At 62.5% G+C, this 13506-nt stretch overlaps 1 protein-coding gene and 1 long non-coding RNA gene across 8 annotated transcripts in view; both read left to right on the top strand.

The window, feature by feature from the left end:
- Positions 1-13506, top strand: part of LOC138067907 (uncharacterized) — a 113971-nt gene that overhangs the window by 15952 nt on the left and 84513 nt on the right. Inside the window, exon 1 of one of the 6 annotated variants that reach the window (XM_068951258.1) lies at positions 12404-12421. The exons of 1 other annotated variant lie outside the window; for it this stretch is intronic. The gene's annotated coding sequence lies outside the window, so the exon portion shown is untranslated. Of the gene's footprint in view, positions 1-12403; positions 12422-12722; positions 12746-13506 lie in introns of those variants that run through there. 4 more of the 6 variants (XM_068951250.1, XM_068951259.1, XM_068951251.1 and 1 more) reach the window with 4 other exon arrangements.
- Positions 180-4962, top strand: LOC138067906 (uncharacterized). Of its 2 annotated transcripts, none has more exons than XR_011142336.1 (3): positions 180-570; positions 996-2840; positions 3615-4962. It is a non-coding gene; the product is annotated as an uncharacterized lncRNA (long non-coding RNA). The 2 variants fall into 2 exon arrangements; XR_011142335.1 differs by having other exon boundaries at positions 181-545.

Below are 13506 nucleotides of genomic sequence, written 5' to 3'. Positions count from 1 at the left end.
TCTGGGAGATGTATTCTTCCGGTACCGAGCTTCCGGGCGGCCATGTTGTTTTGGGGGCGCGGCATGCCGGGAGCAGTAGTCTTCCGGCGCCGGGCTGCCGGGCGGCCATTTTCATCTGCGGAGCATTCTGGGAGATGTAGTGTCCCAGCACCGAGCTTCCGGGCGGCCATTTTAATCTGTTAGGCATGCCGGGAGGCGTTGGCTTCCCTTGCTGGGTTCCTGGGAGATCATGTTGTGCCTGTCGAGGTGGCAGGAGGTGCAGCTGTCAACAGGGTTCCCACCCGCTGGCCACGTCGTGCTCTGTGGCAGCCAGGAGCTGCCGTTCCAGGTGCCTGTGCCTCCTCAGCACTGCAGCAGTGGGCCAGTGTGTCTGTTCCTTACTTGTCATGTCATGGGGGAAGGACTATATGCTGCCGTGAAGAACTACGGGCTGCTGCCCTCAGACCTCTGTCAGTTATCGCGTGTCAGGAGCGGCCAGGAGAATCCAAATGCCAGCGGAAAGGTTCTCTGCCCGGTCCCGAAGAGGAGCCTTCGGCCGTAGGAAGGTTGGCAGCGTCCTTACCGTGACCCGTGAGCCACGCTTCGTGGACCAGCAAAGGAGAGGGGGGAGTAGCGCCTGGTAGCCCAGTCGCTATGGCATCGCTGGCGCTAGCAGGCCCGCGAGGTCTGTGTGAAGCCTCACCTGCCTGTCTGGAGCTTTATTTTGGTCTGTTTACCCGGAGTAACCGGCGAGGCCTAAAATGAGAATTTAGGATGGCTAGATGGGTAACCTGTGACCCGACCTGTCCTCGCCTTGCTTTGCTGCCTAGCAGCAAGCAATAACGGGAACTTGGGACCCCAGAATAAAAACTGTTGCAGTGCTTAAGGGAGGACCTGCGTTTGCCCAGGTTAGGGAACCGTAATGAAAGCTTGGGGGGGGGGGGGGGTGGGAGGGGGGAGAGGAAGCTCCAAAACAGGAACCTCCCGGTGACCTTGGTGGTTTGATTCATTTGCAGAATAGTGTTCCGAGGGCCAGCAACCTGAGGAGGAGCCGCTCGACCCGTTTTGTTGATTTCGGTGATGCTGTTTTAAGGAAGCACGTAAGTACAGAAGAGCTCTGGGAGGGTTTTCAAACAAGACGGGGAAGAGCGTGGGAAAGCTAGGTGCCGTGAGTACGGAAGTTGTTAAGGGCTGAGAGAATTTGGGGGGTTAAGCGTGCGCACGTGACGGTCTGAAAGGGGCTGATGCACAAGCAGTAGTAAAAGGGCGTGACGGAGTGCAAGGTTCCTCCCCGGTGTGGGCCCGTGCGTGCGCCCTCGCTCTCGCGGACGCAGGCGCTCTGGAGGCGCAGGGATTCGGGCAAGCAGGCCCACAGGCGGACTTGGGGAAAACGGTGTGCAGAGCGCTCGGCGGGTGAGCGGGGCTGGAGCGGGTCGAGGGCTGTCCCGGGCGGGCTGCCTGGGTCCATCCGGTTCTGCTCCCTGTCCCTCTGTCCAGCTCTCCATCTTTCTCTTTCTTTCCCCATAGCTCTGTCCGGTGCCCCATCCCTTTGTTTAACTACTCGTTGCTCTGCCCAGCTCCCCATCCCTCTTGTACTCTTCCCGTCCCTCCGTCAATACCTGCTTCCCTCTGTCTGCTTCTCCATCCCTCTGACTGGCTCCCTATCGCTCTGTCCAGCTCTTCGTCGTCCTCTTTCTCTCCCGATCCCACTACCTGCCTGCTGTCCCTCTGCCTGGCTCCCCATCCCTCCACCACCCCCCCCAACTGCTCTGTCTATCTGCCTCTTCGTACCTCTCTTTGCCCCTTCAGCCCTCCATCCACCTCTCCAGTCTTCTCTGTTTCCATCCCTCTGTTCAGCTCCTCATCCATCTATTTGCCGCCTCCTTATCCCTCTTTTCCCCTGTACCATCCCATCTCTCTGTCCGACTTCCCCTCTCTCTTTTGGGGGGTTTAGTACCTGTTTTAGCAGACAATCGCGTGTCCCTTTAGGCCCCAGGAAGCAGAAAGTTCTGACCTGACAGCAAAGTATTTGGTCTTTTTAACGCTCTTGCGGCTGAAGGTGACTCCTAATGAAAAGCAATGAGAATTCTGAGGATTCACTGGAAACGTAAAAGACAGTATCTGCCCTTTTTAAAAGGCTGTGTGCTTCCGCTAATAATACCTGTAGTAATCAAGCCACTAGATTTTTCTGACAATAAGAGCCTTTAAGCTGCGATCGCTACTCGAAAAGTCCAGATATTTTAGAAACTGAACGAGCCTTCTGAGCTTGCTGACTGCAGTACCTCGAAAGATGATCAGAGTGCTGATGTTTTCATGCTTTAGTGTGGTAGAGATGCTCTGTGCAAACATCCCTTGTGTTTAATCTTCAAAACTGCGCAGACTGTCACGGAGCTCTCTTTTGACTATCTACTTTGCGTAACAAACAGAAAGGCAGGAGGTTGACAGTGCTAAATGAGTAAGGTCATTGCTTGTTTAGGGGTTGCAAATTTTATGGAATTTTGTCCTTTTAAATCTCATCTAGAATATGCTTGCAAAAAATCCCTGGGAAGAAAACAAGGAGTATAAGCAGCTTTTTAATATTATTAGCAATACTTACACGTTCTGGATGGGTTCCTAGGGTCCCCCATGGTCTTCTGCCCTCCCCATTACCCCCAAATTTACCCATTTTGCAGTGTTTTGGCACTTATTTTGCTCTTTCTTGTCCCGAAGCAGGTCAGGGTTTGGTGTGGACAGAGGGGGGAAGGAGCCAGCTGTGGGTAAATGGGCCCTGGATGGCATCGCGGGGACACGGCGAATCCTGGCACAGCCCATCTTCAGCACGGGGAGAGGCCGGAGTGCTGCCGTGATGAGTGCTGAGAAAGGTACCTCTCTTTGGATTATGTGCACCCCAGAGCCCACCTTCTGGCCTTTCATTCTCCCCCGATCCCTCCTGTCAAGTATTTGTGCTCTGCGGATGCCTGAGTTTGGCTTTTTGTGACTTGTAGGTTCCTCCGCTGAGGTTCTTTTTGCCCCTGAGGTCCTCCCTTTCACCATCTTGTCCCCACAGAACCCTGAATTGTTTCTTCTCCCTCGCCCAGCCCACAACATCCCTTCCTTTTCCTTTTTTTTTTTTGCTGCCCCTCGATCCTTCCTTTTGCAATTTTGCACCACCAGTTCACTCTGTTAAGCTCTTCTCTCTTTTGGGCTTTTTGCACCCCCCTACCCCCTTTGTAAAGCTTTTTTTGTGCCACTTCTTCTGGCTTCTGGCTTTTTTTCCCCTGAGAAGCCTTCCTTCTGGCTTTGTGTGTCAGCACCCTCCCCTTTTTGAATAAAGCAGCGATTCAAGGCAAACTCGGTATCTCTTTATGCAGCTGCAACCCTTTGGAGGGGAAGCAAATACGTTATTGTGGTTTGTAGTATTTCTGGGCTAACTCTGGGGAAATCCTCATCACAGTTTGGATTTTTTGTTGTTGTTTCTATAAGTTCGTTGCTTTGAAAGTTTGAAACTCGTATTCGTTTGGCTTACTGCCTTACTGTCATAACTGAGCGTAAAGCAGAGATTGTGTTGCCATTGCATATGACCTCCCTCATATGGTGCTTGCGTTCAAATACGTGTGTTCTCCCCAGGAGTACTCTTGCCTTTTCCTTTCCTTTAGTAAACAAACGCCTTTCTGAGCCAATACCGAGCAACACGGTGGATGTGCTTCTAGCGCTAACGTCGCGTCGCAGGAGGCAGCTGAGAGCAGTCGATAAGCTGGTGCTCTAGACATGCAAAGGCAGGAAGAAGCGGACTAGCTATTGAGCTTCCCTCGAGAGCAGAGGAAGAAGAGAAGACCGCCAGGGGGCGGTCGTACACCCGCTGACGATTTTGGAGGCTTTGCCTTGCGATGCGTTTCTCCTGGTAGGCGGCAGCGCTCATTGCCCGTGGTGGGTAAGGGCCGGAACCACCTTGCGCTGAGGGCTCAGCAGAACCAGAGAGGCGAGGGTGTCCCTGGGGTGGCTGCGGGTGCCTGGATTTCTCCGGCCCACCTCAAGGCATGCGTTGCGGGGAGAAAAGGGTGCGGGCTTTCAGGGGCCTGGCAGCGCTCTGCTCCGTGCGGGCACAGGGCAGGGTCTGCCCGGAACACATGTTTGCCTCTCCCTGTCTTTGTTTTAATTCCTGCCTTTAGGGCTGAGGTTCCTCCCCAAGGCAGGCTTGTACGTGTGCCCTCGCTCGTGCAGATGCAGATGGCCTGGAGGTGTGGGGAGGCAGGCTGTCCCGCGAGAAGGACTTTTGCGCGGCGTCCCGGGGAGGATAGCTGCGATGTACCTCGTGCACCCAAGGGTGTTGGTAAGCGACAAGATAACAAGTGGCTGTTTCCTGGTCACTCCCCTCACTAGAGAAAAATCGATTTACAGATTGGCTTTCACATGAAGAGAGAAACAGTACACCTTTCCTCAGGTCTGGTGGGGTTTCACAGTGTGCCTGCACTAACACGTGGTCATTGTCAGAGACGGTTTAGACGGGTTGCCTGCAGAGAGGTAGGAAAGGCGTTACCTTTCGTGGACAGTGCTGTGGTGGGCAGAGCTACGGACGAAGAGGTGTGAGAGCGAGGTGCCTGAGCCTTAAAACTGACTGGAAGGGGACAGGATTCAAGGCCGGTTGGTGCACAGCACACAGCGCAACGCCAGGCTCATTATAAAGGTACTGTAATTGGGGAAACGGCCCGCTGACAGAAGAAGAAAGGTTAAAGCTCTGTGTGAAATAAAGGGTCCTTCCCATCAGACCTGAGGAAGAGGGTCGTGTTTCTTAGAGCGGCGTATCCGTCACTTTTCTGGTAGCAGCAGAGCACCGCAGTGGGAGGTTCTGGAAGAGTCAGGAGCAGAACTGGCAGGAGGCTCTTTTCCCTGTCCGGATGGAAAAACGGCTGTAAGCACGCTTGCCAGAAACCGAGGAGGCCGAGGCCGAGGCCCGGCTGGGGCCCTTGCCTTGGGCCCTGACTGCGGGCACCCGGCGCGCCCCACCGCCCGAGGCCTGCTTGCCCCAGGCGCCGCCACCGCCACCACCCCTCGGCGCTGCTGCGCCCCGGTGCTGCACCGCCGCCGGGACACGGGGTGCTCGTGAGGTCCCCGCCACCGTCTCCTCCTGCAGGACACAGGTGCCCAGGGGGGAAGGTACGAAAGGGTCGGGGCGGCCCGACCGGAGGGTGCGGGGAGCGGCGGCGGCCGCTGCCGGCCTAGGCCAGCGGGGTCGCGCATGCGCACTGGGTCAGACTGGCTCGTGGCTGCGGCAAGCGGAGTGGCGCATGCGCATTGGGGGGCGACCCGCTTACTCCCTGCTGCCCTCAAGTGACTACGAACCGGTACTGCAGGCAGGGGATTAACGCATGCGCACTGCTCCAGATGTGCTCCATGCTGCCCTCGGGTGATGCCACCCCAAAAGTGCAGCCAGCCGACGAACGCATGCGTCCTGGACGCATCGGTTCCTTGGTGCCCCTCGAGCGATGAAAGCCTGCCAGCCAACCAGCCGCCTCGCGCATGCGCGCCGCCCCGACACTGCTCCCTGCGGCCCTCAGCTACGAACAGCGTAGTACTGCAGGCAGCCGCTGCGCGCATGCGCACTTGCTCGGCGTGGCTCGTTGGTGCCCTCGCCTGGCCAGAAATCGGTACTGCAGGCGAAGCGGGGCGCAAGCGCAGTGGTTTCGGCGTGGCTCGTTGGTGCCCTCGGCTGGCGAAAATTCGGTACTGCAGGCGAAGCGGGGCGCATGCGCAGTGGGTTTCGGCGTGGCTCGTTGGTGCCCTCGGCTGGCCAGAAATCGGTACTGCAGGCGAAGCGGGGCGCAGGCGCAGTGGTTTCGGCGAGGCTCGTTGGTGCCCTCGCCTGGCCAGAAATCGGTACTGCAGGCGAAGCGGGGCGAAGGCGCAGTGGTTTCGGCGTGGCTCGTTGGTGCCCTCGGCTGGCCAGAAATCGGTACTGCAGGCGAAGCGGGGCGCAGGCGCACTGGGTTTCGGCGTGGCTCGTTGGTGCCCTCGGCAGACCAAAATTCGGTACTGCAGGCGAAGCGGGGCGCATGCGCAGTGGTTTCGGCGTGGCTCGTTGGTGCCCTCGCCTGGCGAAGAATCGGTACTGCAGGCGAAGCGGGGCGCATGCGCAGTGGGTTTCGGCGTGGCTCGTTGGTGCCCTCGGCTGGCCAGAAATCGGTACTGCAGGCGAAGCGGGGCGCAGGCGCAGTGGTTTCGGCGAGGCTCGTTGGTGCCCTCGGCTGGCCAGAAATCGGTACTGCAGGCGAAGCGGGGCGCAGGCGCAGTGGTTTCGGCGTGGCTCGTTGGTGCCCTCGGCTGGCCAGAAATCGGTACTGCAGGCGAAGCGGGGCGCAGGCGCACTGGGTTTCGGCGTGGCTCGTTGGTGCCCTCGGCTGGCGAAAATTCGGTACTGCAGGCGAAGCGGGGCGAAGGCGCACTGGGTTTCGGCGTGCCTCGTTGGTGCCCTCGGCTGGCCAGAAATCGGTACTGCAGGCGAAGCGGGGCGCAGGCGCAGTGGTTTCGGCGTGGCTCGTTGGTGCCCTCGGCAGACCAAAAATCGGTACTGCAGGCGAAGCGGGGCGCATGCGCACTAGGTTTCGGCGTGGCTCGTTGGTGCCCTCGGCAGACCAAAAATCGGTACTGCAGCCGAAGCGGGGCGCATGCGCACTGGGTTTCGGCGTGGCTCGTTGGTGCCCTCGCCTGGCCAGAAATCGGTACTGCAGGCGAAGCGGGGCGAGGGCGCAGTGGTTTCGGCGTGGCGCTTTGGTGCCCTCGGCTGGCGAAAATTCAGTACTGCAGGCGAAGCGGGGCGCAGGCGCAGTGGTTTCGGCGTGGCTCGTTGGTGCCCTCGCCTGGCCAGAAATTGGTACTGCAGGCGAAGCGGGGCGCAAGCGCAGTGGTTTCGGCGTGGCTCGTTGGTGCCCTCGGCTGGCCAGAAATTGGTACTGCAGGCGAAGCGGGGCGCATGCGCACTGGGTTTCGGCGAGGCTCGTTGGTGCCCTCGGCTGGCCAGAAATCGGTACTGCAGGCGAAGCGGGGCGAAGGCGCAGTGGTTTCGGCGTGGCTCGTTGGTGCTCTCGCCTGGCGAAGAATCGGTACTGCAGGCGAAGCGGGGCGCAGGCGCAGTGGGTTTCGGCGTGGCTCGTTGGTGCCCTCGGCTGGCCAGAAATCGGTACTGCAGGCGAAGCGGGGCGCATGCGCACTGGGTTTCGGCGAGGCTCGTTGGTGCCCTCGGCTGGCCAGAAATCGGTACTGCAGGCGAAGCGGGGCGAAGGCGCAGTGGTTTCGGCGTGGCTCGTTGGTGTCCTCTGCTGACCAAAAATCGGTACTGCAGCCCGAAGAATCGGTACTGCAGGCGAAGCGGGGCGCAGGTGCAGTGGTTTCGGCGTGGCTCGTTGGTGCCCTCGCCTGGCCAGAAATCGGTACTGCAGGCGAAGCGGGGCGCAGGCGCACTGGGTTTCGGCGTGGCTCGTTGGTGCCCTCGGCTGGCCAGAAATCGGTACTGCAGGCGAAGCGGGGCGCATGCGCAGTGGGTTTCGGCGTGGCTCGTTGGTGCCCTCGGCTGGCCAGAAATCGGTACTGCAGGCGAAGCGGGGCGAAGGCGCAGTGGTTTCGGCGTGGCTCGTTGGTGCCCTCGGCTGGCCAGAAATCGGTACTGCAGGCGAAGCGGGGCGCAGGCGCAGTGGTTTCGGCGTGGCTCGTGGGTGTCCTCTGCTGACCAAAAATCGGTACTGCAGCCCGAAGAATCGGTACTGCAGGCGAAGCGGGGCGCAGGTGCAGTGGTTTCGGCGTGGCTCGTTGGTGCCCTCGGCTGGCCAGAAATCGGTACTGCAGGCGAAGCGGGGCGCAGGCGCAGTGGTTTCGGCGTGGCTCGTGGGTGTCCTCTGCTGACCAAAAATCGGTACTGCAGCCCGAAGAATCGGTACTGCAGGCGAAGCGGGGCGCATGCGCAGTGGTTTCGGCGTGGCTCGTTGGTGCCCTCGGCTGGCCAGAAATCGGTACTGCAGGCGAAGCGGGGCGCAGGCGCACTGGGTTTCGGCGTGCCTCGTTGGTGTCCTCGGCTGGCCAGAAATCGGTACTGCAGGCGAAGCGGGGCGCAAGCGCAGTGGTTTCGGCGTGGCTCGTTGGTGCCCTCGGCTGGCCAGAAATCGGTACTGCAGGCGAAGCGGGGCGCAGGCGCAGTGGTTTCGGCGAGGCTCGTTGGTGCCCTCGGCTGGCCAGAAATCGGTACTGCAGGCGAAGCGGGGCGCAGGCGCAGTGGTTTCGGCGAGGCTCGTTGGTGCCCTCGGCTGGCCAGAAATCGGTACTGCAGGCGAAGCGGGGCGCAGGCGCAGTGGTTTCGGCGTGGCTCGTTGGTGCCCTCGGCTGGCGAAAATTCGGTACTGCAGGCGAATCGGGGCGCATGCGCAGTGGGTTTCGGCGTGGCTCGTTGGTGCCCTCGGCTGGCCAGAAATCGGTACTGCAGGCGAAGCGGGGCGCATGCGCACTGGGTTTCGGCGTGGCTCGTTGGTGCCCTCGGCTGGCCAGAAATCGGTACTGCAGGCGAAGCGGGGCGCAGGCGCAGTGGTTTCGGCGTGGCGCTTTGGTGCCCTCGGCTGGCGAAAATTCAGTACTGCAGGCGAAGCGGGGCGCAGGCGCAGTGGTTTCGGCGTGGCTCGTTGGTGCCCTCGCCTGGCCAGAAATTGGTACTGCAGGCGAAGCGGGGCGCAAGCGCAGTGGTTTCGGCGTGGCTCGTTGGTGCTCTCGCCTGGCGAAAAATCGGTACTGCAGGCGAAACGGGGCGCAGGTGCAGTGGTTTCGGCGAGGCTCGTTGGTGCCCTTGGCTGGCCAGAAATCGGTACTGCAGGCGAAGCGGGGCGAAGGCGCAGTGGTTTCGGCGTGGCTCGTTGGTGTCCTCTGCTGACCAAAAATCGGTACTGCAGCCCGAAGAATCGGTACTGCAGGCGAAGCGGGGCGAAGGCGCAGTGGTTTCGGCGTGGCTCGTTGGTGCCCTCGGCTGGCGAAAATTCGGTACTGCAGGCGAAGCGGGGCGCATGCGCAGTGGTTTCGGCGTGGCTCGTTGGTGTCCTCTGCTGACCAAAAATCGGTACTGCAGCCCGAAGAATCGGTACTGCAGGCGAAGCGGGGCGCAGGTGCAGTGGTTTCGGCGTGGCTCGTTGGTGCCCTCGGCTGACCAAAAATCGGTACTGCAGGCGAAGCGGGGCGCAGGCGCAGTGGTTTCGGCGTGGCTCGTTGGTGCCCTCGGCTGGCCAGAAATCGGTACTGCAGGCGAAGCGGGGCGCAGGCGCACTGGGTTTCGGCGTGGCTCGTTGGTGCCCTCGGCTGGCCAGAAATCGGTACTGCAGGCGAAGCGGGGCGCAGGCGCACTGGGTTTCGGCGTGGCTCGTTGGTGCCCTCGGCTGGCCAGAAATCGGTACTGCAGGCGAAGCGGGGCGCAGGCGCAGTGGTTTCGGCGTGGCTCGTTGGTGCCCTCGGCTGGCCAGAAATCGGTACTGCAGGCGAAGCGGGGCGCATGCGCACTGGGTTTCGGCGTGGCTCGTTGGTGCCCTCGGCTGGCGAAAATTCGGTACTGCAGCCGAAGCGGGGCGCATGCGCACTGGGTTTCGGCGTGGCTCGTTGGTGCCCTCGCCTGGCCAGAAATCGGTACTGCAGGCGAAGCGGGGCGCAAGCGCAGTGGTTTCGGCGTGGCTCGTTGGTGCTCTCGCCTGGCGAAAAATCGGTACTGCAGGCGAAGCGGGGCGCATGCGCAGTGGGTTTCGGCGTGGCTCGTTGGTGCCCTCGGCTGGCCAGAAATCGGTACTGCAGGCGAAGCGGGGCGAAGGCGCAGTGGTTTCGGCGTGGCTCGTTGGTGCCCTCGGCTGGCGAAAATTCGGTACTGCAGGCGAAGCGGGGCGCATGCGCAGTGGTTTCGGCGTGGCTCGTTGGTGTCCTCTGCTGACCAAAAATCGGTACTGCAGCCCGAAGAATCGGTACTGCAGGCGAAGCGGGGCGCAGGTGCAGTGGTTTCGGCGTGGCTCGTTGGTGCCCTCGGCTGACCAAAAATCGGTACTGCAGGCGAAGCGGGGCGCAGGCGCAGTGGTTTCGGCGTGGCTCGTTGGTGCCCTCGGCTGGCCAGAAATCGGTACTGCAGGCGAAGCGGGGCGCAGGCGCACTGGGTTTCGGCGTGGCTCGTTGGTGCCCTCGGCTGGCCAGAAATCGGTACTGCAGGCGAAGCGGGGCGCAGGCGCAGTGGTTTCGGCGTGGCTCGTTGGTGCCCTCGGCTGGCGAAAATTCGGTACTGCAGGCGAAGCGGGGCGCATGCGCAGTGGGTTTCGGCGTGGCTCGTTGGTGCCCTCGGCTGGCCAGAAATCGGTACTGCAGGCGAAGCGGGGCGCAGGCGCACTGGGTTTCGGCGTGGCTCGTTGGTGCCCTCGGCTGGCCAGAAATCGGTACTGCAGGCGAAGCGGGGCGCAGGCGCACTGGGTTTCGGCGTGGCTCGTTGGTGCCCTCGGCTGGCCAGAAATCGGTACTGCAGGCGAAGCGGGGCGCAGGCGCAGTGGTTTCGGCGTGGCTCGTTGGTGCCCTCGGCTGGCGAAAATTCGGTACTGCAGGCGAAGCGGGGCGCATGCGCAGTGGTTTCGGCGTGGCTCGTTGGTGCCCTCGGCTGGCCAGAAATCGGTACTGCAGGCGAAGCGGGGCGCAGGCGCAGTGGTTTCGGCGAGGCTCGTTGGTGCCCTCGGCTGGCCAGAAATCGGTACTGCAGGCGAAGCGGGGCGCATGCGCAGTGGTTTCGGCGTGGCTCGTTGGTGCCCTCGGCTGGCGAAAATTCAGTACTGCAGGCGAAGCGGAGCGCATGCGCAGTGGTTTCGGCGTGGCTCGTTGGTGCCCTCGGCTGGCGAAAATTCGGTACTGCAGGCGAAGCGGGGCGCATGCGCAGTGGTTTCGGCGTGGCTCGTTGGTGCCCTCGGCTGGCGAAAAATCGGTACTGCAGGCGAAGCGGGGCGCAGGCGCAGTGGTTTCGGCGAGGCTCGTTGGTGCCCTCGGCTGGCCAGAAATCGGTACTGCAGGCGAAGCGGGGCGCATGCGCAGTGGTTTCGGCGTGGCTCGTTGGTGTCCTCTGCTGACCAAAAATCGGTACTGCAGCCCGAAGAATCGGTACTGCAGGCGAAGCGGGGCGCAGGTGCAGTGGTTTCGGCGTGGCTCGTTGGTGCCCTCGGCTGGCCAGAAATCGGTACTGCAGGCGAAGCGGGGCGCAGGCGCAGTGGTTTCGGCGTGGCTCGTTGGTGCCCTCGGCTGGCGAAAATTCGGTACTGCAGGCGAAGCGGGGCGCAAGCGCAGTGGTTTCGGCGTGGCTCGTTGGTGCCCTCGGCTGGCGAAAATTCGGTACTGCAGGCGAAGCGGGGCGCAGGCGCAGTGGTTTCGGCGTGGCTCGTTGGTGCCCTCGGCTGGCCAGAAATCGGTACTGCAGGCGAAGCGGGGCGCATGCGCACTGGGTTTCGGCGTGGCTCGTTGGTGCCCTCGGCTGGCGAAAATTCGGTACTGCAGGCGAAGCGGGGCGCATGCGCAGTGGTTTCGGCGTGGCTCGTTGGTGCCCTCGGCTGGCGAAGAATCGGTACTGCAGGCGAAGCGGGGCGCAGGCGCAGTGGTTTCGGCGTGGCTCGTTGGTGCCCTCGGCTGGCCAGAAATCGGTACTGCAGCGGTAAGGCGCTCGCATGGGCGTTCGGTTTCCCCTGCTCACTGCTGCCCTCCGGTGTCGACACGCCACTTCTGCAGCCGCCACTGCCCTCGCCGGCATACCGCGAATACTGCAGCCAGCCGGCCCGCACCCGCAGTGCCGGTCACCGTGTTCGCCCCTACTCTGCCTTGTTTGGGTAACGGGTAAGCGAAGGGGCCGTGCTCCTCGCCCCTTCCCCGTGCTCACAGACCCGCAGCGCAGAGTGCTTTTCCGTACTGGTGCTTCCTTCCTGTTGTCGCGGGGACGGGCAGTGCCGCCTCGGCGCTGCTCCGCGGTGCCCTCGCACCGGTGCAGCACCGGAGCCCGCTCGCTGATCCCCGCCGGGCTCTCGGGCACGGACCGAGCAGCCCCGGGGCGCCCGCCGCTGAGCGCGAGCCCCGCGGGGCCGCGGCGGGGGCGGCGGGCTGCAGCCCCGCGCCGGGAACACGCGGGGGCGCCGTTCCCCGCCTGGCCCCCCTCCCGCTCCCCCCCTCGCCCCCTCCCCTTCCCTCCGTCCCTCCCACTCCCCTCCTCGCCCCTCCCCTCCCCTCCCCTCCCGCTCGGGGCGGAGCCGGCGCATGCGCGGTGCTCGAGAGCCGGGCCCCCGGCGCTGCCGCGCCCCGTTCGCAATCGGCGCATGCGCGGCGGGCGGCGCATGCGCGGCGGCGAGGAGCAGCATGGCGGCGCGCGGGGACGGAGTTTTCGCTGGGACGGCGGCAGGTGAGGGCCGAGGCCGCCCGGAGTCGGGGATCTGGGGGCCCCGGTGAGGTGAGCGAGTCCCCTCGGGCGGCCGCGGGCGTCGGGCGGTTCCTGCCCGCGGGGGCCGTCGCTGCGTGGAGGCGGAGGTGCGGGGCGAGGTTTGCGGAGGGGGCTCGGGCCTGGCGCCGGCAGCGCGGCCCAGGGTCTGCCGGGAGCGCGGGTTTGACCGTCCGTTTGCCGTGTGTCGCCCTCAGGGCCCCGGTTCCTCCCCGGCGCGGCCGGGGCGGGCGCTCGCCCCTGCGGAGGCGGCCGGGAGTAGCGGCGAGGCTGACGGGCCCCGGAGCGGCGCTGGGCGGACGGCTCCCGTCGCGGCTGGCCTGCCCGAGGGTGCTGGTAAGTCGCCAGGAAGCTTAAAGCTACCGGACCAAACCGATTTAAGGTCACTTTGAGCCAGGTGCAGTTAGCGCAGCGCCGAGATCGTTTACTTGAGAGTTGTAGCTAGGGAAACGAGAAGGTGGACAGGGGAAAAATACGCCCAGGCACCCTGAGGCCTCCCCCAGCTGCGGGCCCAGACTGTGGGCCCCAGCCAACCCGGGCACCAACTGATGGAAACCCCCGCTGAGCCTCGCTGAGCCCCGCGCCCTCCTGCACAGCTGCCCCGAAGCCACGGGGTTCCCCAGTCCGGTATGTGTCGATGGGTCCCCTGTTGCCTCTGACGTCTGCCCAGGCGCTCGTATGCTGCATGGGGGTGTGGGTGTCTCCAGCGGTGGCACAGCAGCCTGACGCCTCCTCTTTTCTGCTCTCCTTAGAGCAGTTCCTTAGGGAACTTACAGCCCTTCCCGGTGACGAACGGTGACAGATAGATGCAGAGGTGGCAAACAGATTTTTCCCTCTGCGCGTGCAAGAGGACTCTCTAAATGTGGCTTGTCCTCGGAGAAGGAGAGAGGTGCTCCTCCAGCCCATAGGACGATGGGTACTGTTAATTACCACCTTTACTTACCAAAAGTGTTGTGAAAGCGGAAGGGACTAGAGATGATGCCTAGCAGATTATGGACTGCGTGTAAAGCTGAAACAAACAGCAAGCCCCTCTGACACCGGAAACGGTTTAGTCCCAAGTAATAGAGGAACGTAGCTTTGAGTAACGCGAAGAGAAG

The sequence above is a fragment of the Struthio camelus genome, chromosome 7 (assembly GCF_040807025.1).
Source record: "Struthio camelus isolate bStrCam1 chromosome 7, bStrCam1.hap1, whole genome shotgun sequence".
Classification (NCBI taxonomy): domain Eukaryota; kingdom Metazoa; phylum Chordata; class Aves; order Struthioniformes; family Struthionidae; genus Struthio; species Struthio camelus.
The sequence above is the reverse complement of the archived record's forward strand: the minus strand, read 5'-3'. Positions and strand labels throughout refer to the sequence as shown.